The sequence below is a fragment of the Leguminivora glycinivorella genome, chromosome 15 (assembly GCF_023078275.1).
Source record: "Leguminivora glycinivorella isolate SPB_JAAS2020 chromosome 15, LegGlyc_1.1, whole genome shotgun sequence".
Classification (NCBI taxonomy): domain Eukaryota; kingdom Metazoa; phylum Arthropoda; class Insecta; order Lepidoptera; family Tortricidae; genus Leguminivora; species Leguminivora glycinivorella.
Window position 1 is genome coordinate 6,417,944 of NC_062985.1, and position 14,169 is coordinate 6,432,112.

The following is a 14,169-nucleotide window of genomic DNA, read 5'->3' on the forward strand; positions in this document are numbered from 1 at the left end:
GGAAGCGAGCGGAATGGCTCGCCGCTGACAATGGCCGGTTATACAACTAATTGTTCGCGCTCTTTAATTATACTGCCTGTTTTGTTTGCTCACTTTGTTTGGCCACTTCATTACTCCACTAGTGAGTAAAGGTCCACTTTGATCGCCACGTAATAGCAATTAGGCAACGTCAATTGAATATTTTATGAAACAAATGTGGTTTTGATGACTTAATGGTGCATTAAGCTTATTGGTATAAAAAGACCGGAAGTCCATGATGCTCTTTCGTCCATTAGAGTAATTTATGCACTATTAACTTCCGTTTACGTCAAATAAGCTACACTTTAGACACGAATGCAATGCAACTATGAGCTACTATGTTGTTGCGCCTGCCTTCAGCAATAAATTCCAAGATTTACGAGTATGCACGCGGTCGACATCGTCGTTCGTACCAAATTACCAAGATTTGTTGTGTACTTAACACATAAAAATAGATTTAAAATCAAGTGGGTATCTAACATTTTATCAAGATGATAACTTGCGATACTATTACACGTACGTAGAGGGTTTTCCGTGTTCTGAGTAGTTAAATAACATGACTTTAGATCTTATCTTTTAGGAGGCATTCCCGTACAGCTAATCTTATTTTTTTATGCAAACGTAGAAGTATGCCCTATTTCTATATTTTGTGTGGTTTTCTTTCGTTAAATGAAAAAAAACTAAAACGTCATTTCTTCCTCCCTTGGTTGTAAATTACAAAAACATCGTAAGTGCTAATAAAATCATCTGTTGGGCAAATTAGTAAAATATTTTGTTGGTGTGCTGTCGTTGTATGTACAGTCGACTACAAAGAGATGTACCTATCCATTTTTTCACCGATCGACTGTCCTGACACTCCTGACCAATCTACTGTAAACATAGGTTACCTACTTGCCAAAATACTATGATTTTCTTATTTATACTTATTTAAAACCATGAAAACCAACGATAAAACAACGAAGATACGTAAAGTTTATCTAGATGTCGACTAGCGATAGAGGTGTTTACGAGTGCTGTTTAAAGGAATGGGGAATGGCGATTACGATTAATTAATTAGCGCCTTATCTCGCGGTGGCGTAAGTTAGCCGTCGTATCGCGATGTCGCACTGATTGTTATTTATTTGATATCGCGATCGCGATCGCCCAAGGCGGATCTGTTTTACTTTTATGCTGCATGGAGTTGGGAAGAGGTGATTTTTGAATAATATGACTAAGTTGACTTGAAAATCTATGATTTTACTGATCTTTACAACAGTTACAACTGAACTAACTTAAGACGTTTAGAGTGTTATCTGCGCGGTGGCGTAAGTTAGCCGTCGTATCGCGATGTCGCGCTGATTGTTATTTATTCGGTATCGCGATCGCCCAAGGCGGATCTGTTTTACTTTTATGCTGCATGGAGTTGAGTTGAGAGGAGGCGGTTTTTGAGTACCTAACCTAATAGATAATCACTTAAAGCGTGTCATACCTATGACTTGAAAACTTATGAGTTTAGAGACACATCACACAAGTTAGGCGTTTAGTGCGTAATCTCGCGGTGGTGTAAGTTGTCGCATGGCGATGTCGATATCGCACTGATTGTTATTTATTCGGTATCGCGGATCTGTTTTACGCTACATGGATCTGCGAACAGACGTTTTATTAGTTTATCAACTTGTTCCAATTACCTAAATTAAAAATCGATGGTTTATCTTGCAATTAATAAATTGCATTGCATGGACAAGCGCGGATCCAGCTTCGTGCCCGGGGGAGGATGGGGGGTCACGTGGTAACGGCCCAGGCCCCAGGGGGGGGGGGCACGTGGTCTATTTGTTTGGCCAACCTGATGGGCTCATGACCCCCATGACCCCCCCTGGATGGCATTGGACTGAAGATTGGATTCGACTTCATTAAAATCTATATTTTCTGGTGGTTACTTACCTATTCGTTGTATTTTTTTTATAACTATACCAGTACCACGATAAATCACTATAAGTATGTAATATAATCTACTTGTTCCCCTGTTATCAGACATTTCCATCACCATAAAGTAAGTAGGTGTAGGTACCTATATTAGGTATTACCACCGTTATCAAGCATCAATAATTATGCTTAACTTTTTTATCAATTTACTAAGCCGATGATATTTTGCACAGATAAGTAGTGGAAAGTATGTACCTGTATGTTCTGTTAGGTATGTAACACAAAAAAGGCAAATTACGTCAAAAGTATATTTTTATAATTTCACTTTATTATCATTATTTATGTAGCCTCCTTAGAATATTTCTACTTACTCCTAAAATATTTAAATTTAACTTCTAAAATAATGAAAATGCCACATCCATCCCTTCGCCGATCCCACAAGCCGCAACCGCGGTCGCGACATATGTGGGCTTCATCGAGCAAAACGGCATCAAAATAAGAATTAAAATCGAGTAAAAAGAAAAGGGAATGAGCGTAGGTTTTTGTCGCGCCTCGTTACGCGGATGCCGAGATGCCAACTAAATTACGATTGCTTGCATCGACAGCTTTCAAGAGTATGGAGTAGTGCTTACTTATGTTGGTGCAATATAGGTAATGATAATTATGCTCCGTACTTCTAGTGTAAAGGTATAAATTTTTTTGAAATAAATAGAGTAAAAAGGGAATGAGCGTAGGTTTTTGTCGCGTTTGGGATACGCGGATGCCAAAATGCCAACTAAATTACGATTGCTTGCATCGACAGCTTTCAAGTTTATGGAGGAGTAGTGCTTAGGTACTTATGTTGGTGAAATATAATGATATTATACGTCCATGCTTCTACTGTAAAGATACAACATTTTAAAAATATTAATAAGACTCAAAAACGATTAAAAGAAGAAAAGGAAACGAGCGTAGGTTTTTGTCGCGCCTTGTTACGTGGATGCCGAGATGTCAACTAAATTATGATTCCTTGTATCGACAGCTTTTAAAATGTCTATATGTATTAGGTACATATATTTATATAAAAATAACAAAATGAGTAAAAACACAAAGGGAATAAGCGTAGAGTAGAAGCTCGGTTGTTGTCGCGGATGCCGAGATGCCAAATAAATTACGATTGATTGCATCACCATCTTCCAGGTGTAAGGGAGTAATAGCTTGTTTTTAATGATATTATAAGTCATGTAACCTACCTGCCTGTTATTTATATAACTTTAACTTGTGAACATTCCGTTTCACTGTGTCACGTTAACGACATCGACATAAGTATCAAATTTTTTAACATAAATATTTAAGTAATCGTATTACCTGCCCGATAATTGTCCATATAATTTTATTATGACGTACGATTATATTTACTAATACAAAGTATCCATACATACAAAGTATCCATACTAATATTATAAATAGGAAAGTGTGTGTGTCTGTTTGTTTGTCAGTCCTTCACGGCAAAACGGTGCGACGAATTGTCGTGATTTTTTAAGTGGGGATAGTTATGCTACTTTTTGTCTCTTTCTAACGCGAGCGAAGCCGCGGGCAAACGCTAGTACCTAGGTTATAAATTAGTTTATTTTCATAACAAAGTTGGAAGGAAATTGCAATTAGGATCTGGACATAATTATTTCTTGACAGATCGATCTAGGACAAAATTTCAGTCTATATTAGATAGGATATATCCCCATAAATAAATTAATCTAAACGCTTCGATAAGCCATTTGGCTGCTGTCTCGTGCAGTAATTAATGTAGGCATTACAGGTCAATACACAGGCCGGGAAATTTAAATTAATCCGCCGGTAATATCTCGACCGTGAGTTTGAGGATTAATCATGTTCATGATTACTTAAATTTCTCATAAATATACCTATAGAAAAATCTGAAGCATGTTGCACTTTTGTTTTTAACCGCCTTCCAAATCACAAAGGAAGGGGTTATCAAGTCGTCTGTATGTTTTTTTTTTTTTTTTAAATGTTTTTCCTCGATATCTCCGTCGTTACTAGACCGATTTTGAAATTTTTTTTTGATTGAATGTATATGCATACAGATTGGTCCCATTTTTCTCAGAACCCAGTTCTGATGATGGGATCCTGGAGAAATCGAGGGAACTCCTCAAATCTGAAAGGCATACATATGGTGATTTTTGTGTTTTTAAAGGAACAGCATGCATTTACGTACGGAACAGTGACATTTGGTGCAGTGGAACTCCTGATGATGGTCAGAATGGAACTCCTCAAATCTGAACGGCACACTTATAGTGACTTTGGTATTTTTATAAGAACAGCATGCACTTACGTCCAGAACAGTGATATTTGGTGCAGTGGAATTGCTGATGATGGTCAGAACGGAACTCCTCAAATCTGAACGGCACACTTATAGTGACTTTGGTATTTTTATAAGAACAGCATGCACTTACGTCCAGAACAGTGACATTGACATTTGGTGCAGTGGAACTGCTGATGAAGAGTGAGCCGCCCCTGGTTAGAGTTCCGTTCTCAGATTTCAAAATTGGTTCAGAAATGACGGAGATATCGAATAACAAACATTAAAAATATACAGACGAATTGATAACATAATCCAACATTTGAAAGTATTTATCACCAGAACCCCAAAGGAAGGCGGTTTTTTTTTTCTTAAAAATTATTTTTTACAAATAATAAAATGGATGATGCAGTCAAGCTTTGTCTGTCAATTCAAACAATTTGTAGGTAAGTTGACATTTTAGGCCCACTTGCACCAACCACTTAACTCAGGGTTAGTGGGCTGTCAACTGTCAAATTCCATATAAAATGGTGGGTTAACCCTCGGGTTAACCCTCCATTTTCGTTGGTGCAAGTGGCCCTTAGGGGATTATTTTTTGCTAAACTGCATCCTTAATATCCAAATGCGGTTGCGAATGAAACTCTACCGTAATAAACTACATTAGCTTACCTAGGAAACCTATAACTTCCTTAGAAACTATTATATCTCGTATTCGAACTCCATGACTGAAACAAAAAATGCGGGTATCTTTCTAAAATTCTTACAACAAACAATCCAAAGTGTCAAAAGACCCAATAAACCGTTAGCTCATAAGCAGGTAGGTATCAGAGCATAATTATTGTAATATTTATAATATATAATATATGCATGTTTTAACGAGGTTGTATGTTTTACTCATACTAATATGACCTTGCTAACGTAAATTGGGCATACTCGCAAAAATTAGTTCCAGACCGTCAAACACGTGAACACGGCGACACGTTTTATCTAATGAGCGACATTAATTATGCAAAATACATTGTTTTAGCGAACGCTGTTCGAGCGGCGGGGCATGTTCGACCAGCACGTGCCGTGATTCCTTGGTGTGGTGCACTTCACAAATATCTATACTAGTCGATGTTCAAAAATATGTAGGTGTGTACCTATACTGGGGCATTCCACGAGAATGTTGCTTACGACATGCTTTTGCCTTGTATGGCAGCTATTTCAATCAAATTCGTAAAGCTCGAGAAAATACTCCCAATTTGTTAACCAAGTCATGAAACGTTGTCAGACACAACTTCGCTTTCTTAGCGTCTTCAGAAGTATTAGAAGAGTTGGATGTCGTAAGCGACATTCTCGTGGAATGCCCCAGTATAGGTAGTATACCTACCTAGCTCGCCTTTAGGACAAAGTGAGCAAAAGCAGTGTAGGGATCTAAGGGATTGAGCGCTACACTGCTTTGGATATATTTTTTCACTAGTTTTTTTTCATTTGACTAGTGCGAAGTTGGGCACCAACATGTTATAAATTTTCCAATCGAAGCTTTGCTATTAGTTGACTTCTTCTTTAGGAAGTCATTAAGGTATTAAAAATAATTGATGCCAACATTGGGCAGAAAAAGGAAGGAATGGCGACCTCATTGTCCTTAGGGCTCAACGGAAACATTTATTGTTTTATTTTGTTTTGTAGTCACGGAGTGTAACCTTGTTAATTATGAACGAGACGTAATGGTCAAGTTTTTATAAATACATACCTGAAATTTTAATAAAATATAGGGACGGAGGTGCAGAACACTATGATAATTTTACTATTCCATTTAAACAATTTAAAATGTAAAAAAGGAATTAGGAATTGTAAACTAGAAGCAAAACGAATACCCTTCAAAGCACTCTAATTTATTTAAAATATCTAATGTAACTAATGTAAGAACACTGTAATTGCCAGTCAAAATCTCATAAAATCTTTTACAGTAGGTACATTCACATCTTTAACATTACAAAGAAAAATATTTCTTTGATGTCAGCCTAATTAAACATAAAATAGAAAATAACGCTAAGATTAGAGGATAATTGGTAATTACATTTTGCACACAGACTAATGAATGACGGTGCGAATGATTTGGCAATTATTCAGATTATAATTGCGCCAATTAGATCATATTTAATTACCTATAACGATGTATGTAATGTATCTAATCTAGTTCGGACTCTGATCTAGTTCCTATTCTACCTTTTCCATATCGCATTCAGAATATTTTTTACGTATTATTATGATTTAGGCAACTAGGAATTAAAGCTTGAATAAGACAATAAGTCACAATTAATATTTTAGGGCAGCGAGGGGTCACAGCCGAATAATCAGCCGATGTAGGACTGTTGGTAGATAGAGATAGGTAGGTACCCAAGTTTAATTATTGAGGTGGCATTAGGGATGGTAGCTGCGTTACTGTCTTGACAAAGGAGCTATCGATTACATCACATAAATGAGTGACCTGTTAACCGTTCACATTTATTTACTCACTTTCACTTTATTTTTATTTAAAGTGACTACTTATATTTTTGCTTTAGGTAATGATATCGGCCATTTGTCAAACATGATAAAAAATGCTTGAACCGATGACTTCCCTGGGAAATTAGTTAAGGTTGCCCCAAGCAGGCACAGGAAAAAAATAATTAAAAATGCGTGAATGCCAAGCACGGTCATTATTGTCATTAAGCTCCCTCACCGTCTCATTACCGCTAATGAGTAAATTGACAACTGCATCGATACGGCCCGCAGCAGGAGCGAAGTTTTTTAATATTACCTATTGTCTGAAGGTGTCACACCTTTTGTTTGTAGTAGTATATGAAAAGACAACTTTCATCATAATTATTCTTTCAGTTTATCGATATTTTATGCCTGCGATTTTCAACCACCGTGCGAATTAATCCGAGCTATAAAGTTAACATAAAATGACTGTCTTTCAGATCTCACTATTAGTTAGTTAGTTTACATACCTACTCCAATATTCCTTTTACAAAAAGGCAAACGAAAGAAAATTGCATTTGCAATTCTCAGATTAAGTTTTTATTTTAGAAGTAGATTAGATACAAATAAAATCATTTAGGAATGCAATTATTCATAGGCATGCACTATACTAAGCTCTCCGTAACATGTCACTCGAGTGCCTTACACCTGAGTTTCAACCATAAAAATAATCTCAATGTTAATTAATTCATTGGTATGCCTCACGACAGTTTATATTCAATGATATTCAACAGTTATCCACGTTTTGCTTCGATCAAACAACAACTGGCCATAAAATAAAAAAAATAGTAACCCAATCCCTTGAAAAATGACTCTAGGGTTGCCCCTCAACAGGAAACGAGTAATTAAAAATGCGCGAGCACCGAGTGCTAGTGCTAGCAATGCTTATTTAGTTTACTCAGCGTCTTATTACCGCTAATAAGCAATTGACAACTAAATCGACATACCGATACGCTTAGGGTTGCCAGATAAAATTCGAGAAAAGCAAAACAAAATAAAATTTTAGATTTTTCAACTCGATAGGTACCGGTTGCATCGTCAGTCGAGTGCTTCGGAGCCCGGGGTCCAATTTCCTCCACTTCGCACGCTCTTCTGCATCCCTGATGGGTACGTAGCTGAGTGGCACAAACGCTCACGAAACAAAACGCTCGTAGATATCTATCTCTATCGTTCTTGCGTATTATTGGCGTGACAGTGCCAGACTACCTTTCGCGGTGTTTCTTTTTCGTTTCGCGTCGCAGAAATGCCATTCGGCTACGGCACCTGGTTGTGAGACCATTGGCATGCATATATTGCAAATCATCCCCAAGCCAACATCACTTCTTGCGTTCCAGAGATTACCTATACATGGTATTTTCGTTAAACATAGTATCGAGTAAAATAAATTAATAAATAACAAAAATTTTATAAAGTTCAGCTACCACATGTAAATAGATATGTAGGTACCTAGGTATATTACTTTCAAATATGTATTGTTTTTTCCCTTTCCAAGCGCCGGAATAGCTTAGTTTTATTACACTTTCTCGGGAGCCGAAAAGACATGCAAGAAATCGGGAGAATCTCGACCATGTAGCAACCCTAAGACTTAGTGACTACTTGACTAGGCATTCGTACGTTGCGCTAATTAGGAAGGAAACTAATAAGTATTGAATGTCCGTAATTATTTTACGTTATGTCATCAATATTTATAAGGTCAGTCACCGTGTATGGTGTAGTTTTATTATAACCTTATTGGAAGTAATGTATCAAATTGTTAACTACTGGGCAACGTCAGCCATACGTATAAGTTTATATTACCTATAGTAAATTTGTTGAAAAATACACTACGTCAAGCACTTTTAAACATATGTATACGTAGCGTAAAATAAACTTTTAAGGGCAGATAAGTAGGTATTCACTAGGTACTATTAAGTTTCTTATATATAATGTTTTGGAGTTGGAAGTACAGTCAGCAATATGTATACTATTGGCTCAGCAACTTTGCATACAAATATCTATTCAGACTATTCAGGAAGCAGGAAGCAGGAAGAGCCACCTTTCTCTGCAGCCGACAGACTAGGTAAGGTACACAATTTCAATAATAGTTGGTAATTAATACCTATTGGTATGTATTTATTTATTTAATCTTTATTAAGGCGGACTTAATGCCAGACAGCATTCTCTACCAGTCAACCTTTAGGCAAAGCAGAGATATTGTGGGCGGTGATATTACTAAAACTTTACATAGATCAACCTAGAGATTATAATTCTTACCGAGTGGATTAAAGATTAAGTAAAATGCATAAGTATTTTTTTAATGATGTAGATACGTAGTAATACTTACGTATGTAGGTACCTAAGAGTGTGTTTATAAATATATCTAAGGTTAACTTGATTCTATAACTTACCTAAGTGTCTTCCTAAGTGAAGAAAACGTAAGGTAATGTAAAGTTTATTGGATCATTAGCATCGGCTCCCGTCGCGACGACACTCCATACTAGACAAACATTCTGAGACTATAGGAACTCACACGTGTGTGCCATTTTTGCTTAGAATGTTTACAAGTGGATATTATGTTATGTAGGTATAATCTGTTCTAGGTGTCTTATATTTTTACGTGCTGTCGATGATTCAGAAAACATTGAATACATTAGACATGCATAGCACTTAGTTTAATCGGTAGAACTTGACTTTCATTCGCCTAATAAGTTTGTACCTATTGTAGGTACCTTAGTACAAGCACACAAAAGCGACAAGGTACAGAAATCGTCACTTATTTATTCCGGTGACTGTCCTAAGTAGTATCAATGTATTTAACTTCCCTTATCAAACACTTCAGACTAGACGCATAGAATAAGCACAAGTGTCGCGTGAGTCGCGTCTATACTAGTATAGTTATACGAGTATATGAATTAGACACAGCTGACGATCGGTAAAGAGAGCATGGGAGTTAATGACCCCGCGAACATTCGCTCCTGCGAACGCTACGCGCTACGCCGTAGCGCCGCAAAAACGTTTTGTACATCACATGACACATCATTGACGGGTTTCTACCACAGAATATAGATAATTATAATAGTTTTCTACTATAATTAAGTAGGTTTAACTTAAAACCAACCTAACTAAGGAAAACTTATGAAGGTACCTATAGATAATGTCGAATATACCTACCTAATATATAAGTTAACAATAGGTAAATAGTTTGAACCAAGAAAGACATCGTATACATTCCTATTAGGTGAAAAAAAATCTTGCTTCCAAACTTTTTACCAATGTTTCCAAGTCCCAAATATATTTAACCCTCCCCATTAAAAAATGTCTAACATTTTATTAGCGTTCAAAAAACAAGGACGCTAGAACGCCAGTCATGTTGTTCAAAGAGATAATACTCGACGTGTTAAATGCGAGCCCACAATTGAATCGTCGGGCGAAGGCCATCAATTAAAGTTATTAAAAATAACATTTTAACATGTGTTGTGCAGTACAGGTATGTACCTACATTTGACGTCAATACTTGAACGTTCGTGTTACTTTGATAAGATTAAGTGTTGTATTTGTAATTGTCGATTGTTTTATCGCTGTTATGGATTGAGAAGATTTACATTTTTTAACATAATCATCCAGCTCTGGTATTTTAAGTGATATGGCAAGGTATTAAAGTCCAATAACGTAAATAATCGTAGGTATTTGTGAGAACCTCGTTTGGTCGGACGAGTGACGGCGCGGCGAGTACAGGCAGGGGCGGCTCACTCCGCGAATCTATCGCCGCGCTACAAGTACATGCCAGCGGCCGCGAGTTCGCGGCCTAATCAGGGGTGGCGCGCGTTCTCACGGAACGCACGTTCGCACTTTCTATTGTTACATTACGTAGCAAGTTTTTTTCAAGGTTCATATGCGATGTCCACGTGTGGAATGGCTAATAATGCTTAGTTAAATAGACATCATGAATAAAATAGGACAATGTTACACTGATCTTATTGATTAAGTCCAACGGAAAACAACTTCAATAAGGCTTCTGATGCTGAAGGCTGTAACAAAAATATATAAATACTGTATATTATGTATATATACCTAGAAAGTACCCAAGACTTGAATATATAGTATAACTATTTATCTGAGAATTAATGCGTTTTAAACCATAGATAACCCTATCACTGGACGCCGCGCACGTGCGGCTGGTTTCTTTGTTAGAATTTTGTAGGCATTTAAAAAGGCGGCATTTCGTGAACATCAAAGCAGTGGGCCTTCTGTACTTGTACTATTATATATTCTGTGGTACAGGTATGACGCGGGCAGGGCGAGCGGAAGCCGACCTGCGACCCGCGAGTCGCCATTAGCGCCGCGCATTCAATAATAATGAACGACTCGCTCCGAAATATCCCTGTTTACACCCGCCGCCGCGCCGCGCCGCAGCGACGACCGACCGCATTTTATTTTTTTCGCTGTCGCCCATTTCGCCGTCATAGCTATTTCCACTCGAGGCATTATACGCGCGCCAGTGTGTGCGTCAGTCCACGTGGACCGCTTCGACGTCGGTGAACAGAATCCGTCGAATCGCGGCTTCCCATTGGTCGATTCGGCGAGATCGCTTATTAAGGGCGGAGTTACACGCGTTCCCGCGCTTCGATTGGTCGGCACAGTGCGCGAAAAGAGCGCCATTGGCCGGGTTGATTTTTATAAGCGCGGCACTCCACGTGGACTCGTTTATCTATTCAGACGCCGGCGGCGCGGTCGCGGGGGGAGGCCGGGGGGTATACGGGCAATCAGTAAAGGCGGGAGGAATACGGCCATATTTATAAGAGCTGCGGGGATGCAATCACGAAGCGGCGCGGGGGGTGCGGAGGAGGGGGGCGGCGGCCATTTTGAGGGCAGCTCTTTTTATTCGTTTTTCGCGCGGGGTGCGTCGTCGGGAGCGCCGTGCTAATTGCGGGGGTAATGAGGGCGCTCGAGAGCTCACTCTATTAAACTCGGTATCGACTGCCTTATTGATTCGTCCTTATACGACAGGCTGTAAACAAAGCGGGCTCGATTAGACTCTTTACGCACGACACGGCCGCGTTGCCCGTCGCCATACGCGCCCATTCATAATCGTTTTATCATCGATGAATTCGGTTTAAATGTACACTCACTAGTTTAACTCGTATCGTATATAATAAATACCTAATTAGGTACAATAGGTACATATAACTGATATAACTTTATCACTTAACAGTTTATTTTCAAAAGTCGTTGAGTAGATGAGTGGAAATCTCCGATATCTTAGTACCTATCTAAGATCCCATATAACCATAATCGGTCGCCGTTCCTACGCAAATCCTCCTATTTTGTGTACACACAGGTCTTCGGGTCTCAATGCTTAGTCGCAGTACGGTCGACGTTTAGTCGCGGCGACCCAAATGGGGACGATTGGTAACAGGCACAAATGGTCACAGAAGTGACAGAAGTGTGCACTACGCGTGCACACATTGTTACCGTTTGGCGACTACTTTCCCAAAATCATTCGTTCATTTCATTCTTTTCAAATGGCGACTGTCAGAGACGTCAAAGTAAAAAAGAAATAAAATCATTTGACATTAAAATGTAATGGCGTAAGAATTTGTTAAAGATAAAATATTGTTTGCATTTGTAATATAATGTGGGCTAATTACCATGGCCAATTAAATTGCTCGAGTGATTTCATAAAATAAGTCTAAATTTATCAACGCGCCATCAATTCACCTCAGTTTAACCAGTAATAATATTATTGACTACTCGGTGTTTGCGTGTTATGTATATTGATTGGTGAAGTTTTAGTGCTCCGGTGCATATACTATACTGAAATAATAAAAATAATGCCTAGAAAACCAATAAAGCTGTTAAAATATGGATTAAGACGGTAATATTCCATGTAAAAAACAGTCGCCAAACGGTCACCAAACGGTCGACAAACGGTCGCAAAATGGTCGCAGCGTACACGCGTGACCGAAAGCAAAATGGCTTCTTGTATTAATTTTTTCCAGGTATCCTCAAACTTTATAAACAATTAAATATGCCGTCGTACTCAGTTGCCCTCACTAAAGAAGATTAAAAAAAATTGTAACGTGCGTACCGAGCTGCTGGGTTGTAAAGGATCGGGGATCATATTATTATGGTCTTCTATAGAGCAACTAGTATTTTGCGGCATTTCACAATTGACACTTGTTGAAGTAGTCGTCATTAATATTACTATCAACATTAATTTCAGCGATCTGTACTTCTTTTGTCAAGATTTTTGTATAGATAAGTGTCTACAAATTTGTAATGTTAAAGAGACATAAATAAAACGTAGTAGAGTAAATAATGTGTTTTTTTTGTAACCCAAACAAAATACTTGTAGATACGAGTGCGGAAAAGAGGAAAATCGATACGAGTAGCGATAAATTAATACACGAACGAAGGGAGTGTTTTAAATCGACACGAGTTGTGAATGTCCTTTTCGCACGTGTATCGTACGACGATTTTCAGTACCTAAATCTAAGCTAAGAGTTTCGACCAGACAAGAAAACAATCATTGCTTGATTTGCTCGCACTACTGCGTTAAAAAAAGCAGCATCTGTACTGAAAAAAACTATCATTGCGCAACAGAAATTCTATTAATATCACAGTAAATACTCTATTTCATTTGATTCCTACTTTTATTGTGTAAAGCAACACTACACTTCATTTTTATCAATAAGAATTAAAAATTATATATTTAATACATTAAGTAACTATAAAGTGCTTATCTATTTGTATTATCATTCTGCACTTTTCTTAACTTTCCCACATTTCTATAAAATGTCGAAGAGTGCTTAAATGGTCGTCGTCGTTTATTATTATTTAATTCGCTCATATTTAAATGATTCAAAGCAACCAGTCCACAACTTCACAAGACAGTTTGAGAAACCTTCGTATTTCAGATTGTCATTTGCGGATACAGTGGTTTAGGAGCAGTTCGGTAATCAGACCTACACATGTGTGTACAAATTCTGTCAATGTCACTGTCAGAAACCGTTCTGACAGTGACAATGACAGCCACAAATTCGTCCACATGTTGTTACCGTTATGTGTGCAAACGTCGACTAATAAAGTGTCGTTAAAAGTCATTCTGACAGTGACATTGATAGCCACAAATTCTTACACATTTTGTTACCGTAACGAGTGCACACGACGACTACATTTTGTTATTGTATCAATACGGTCGCATTGTTTGCACGACGTTACCACGCGTTATGTCACATTTGACAGTTAGTTACTGATTTGAAGATTTTGCGACTGAAATGGTTGTATGGGATATACCCAACGCTACTTAAATAGAGTAATTTACTAAAACTGATAACTACTTATCATTTATAACTTATTCATTGGCCATAAATTAACAAAATAAATATGTATTAATTTACTAAGTTATTTAACTCTATTAATTCCGCAAAATTTGATAGGTACTTAATACTTAGCACGTAATAGTG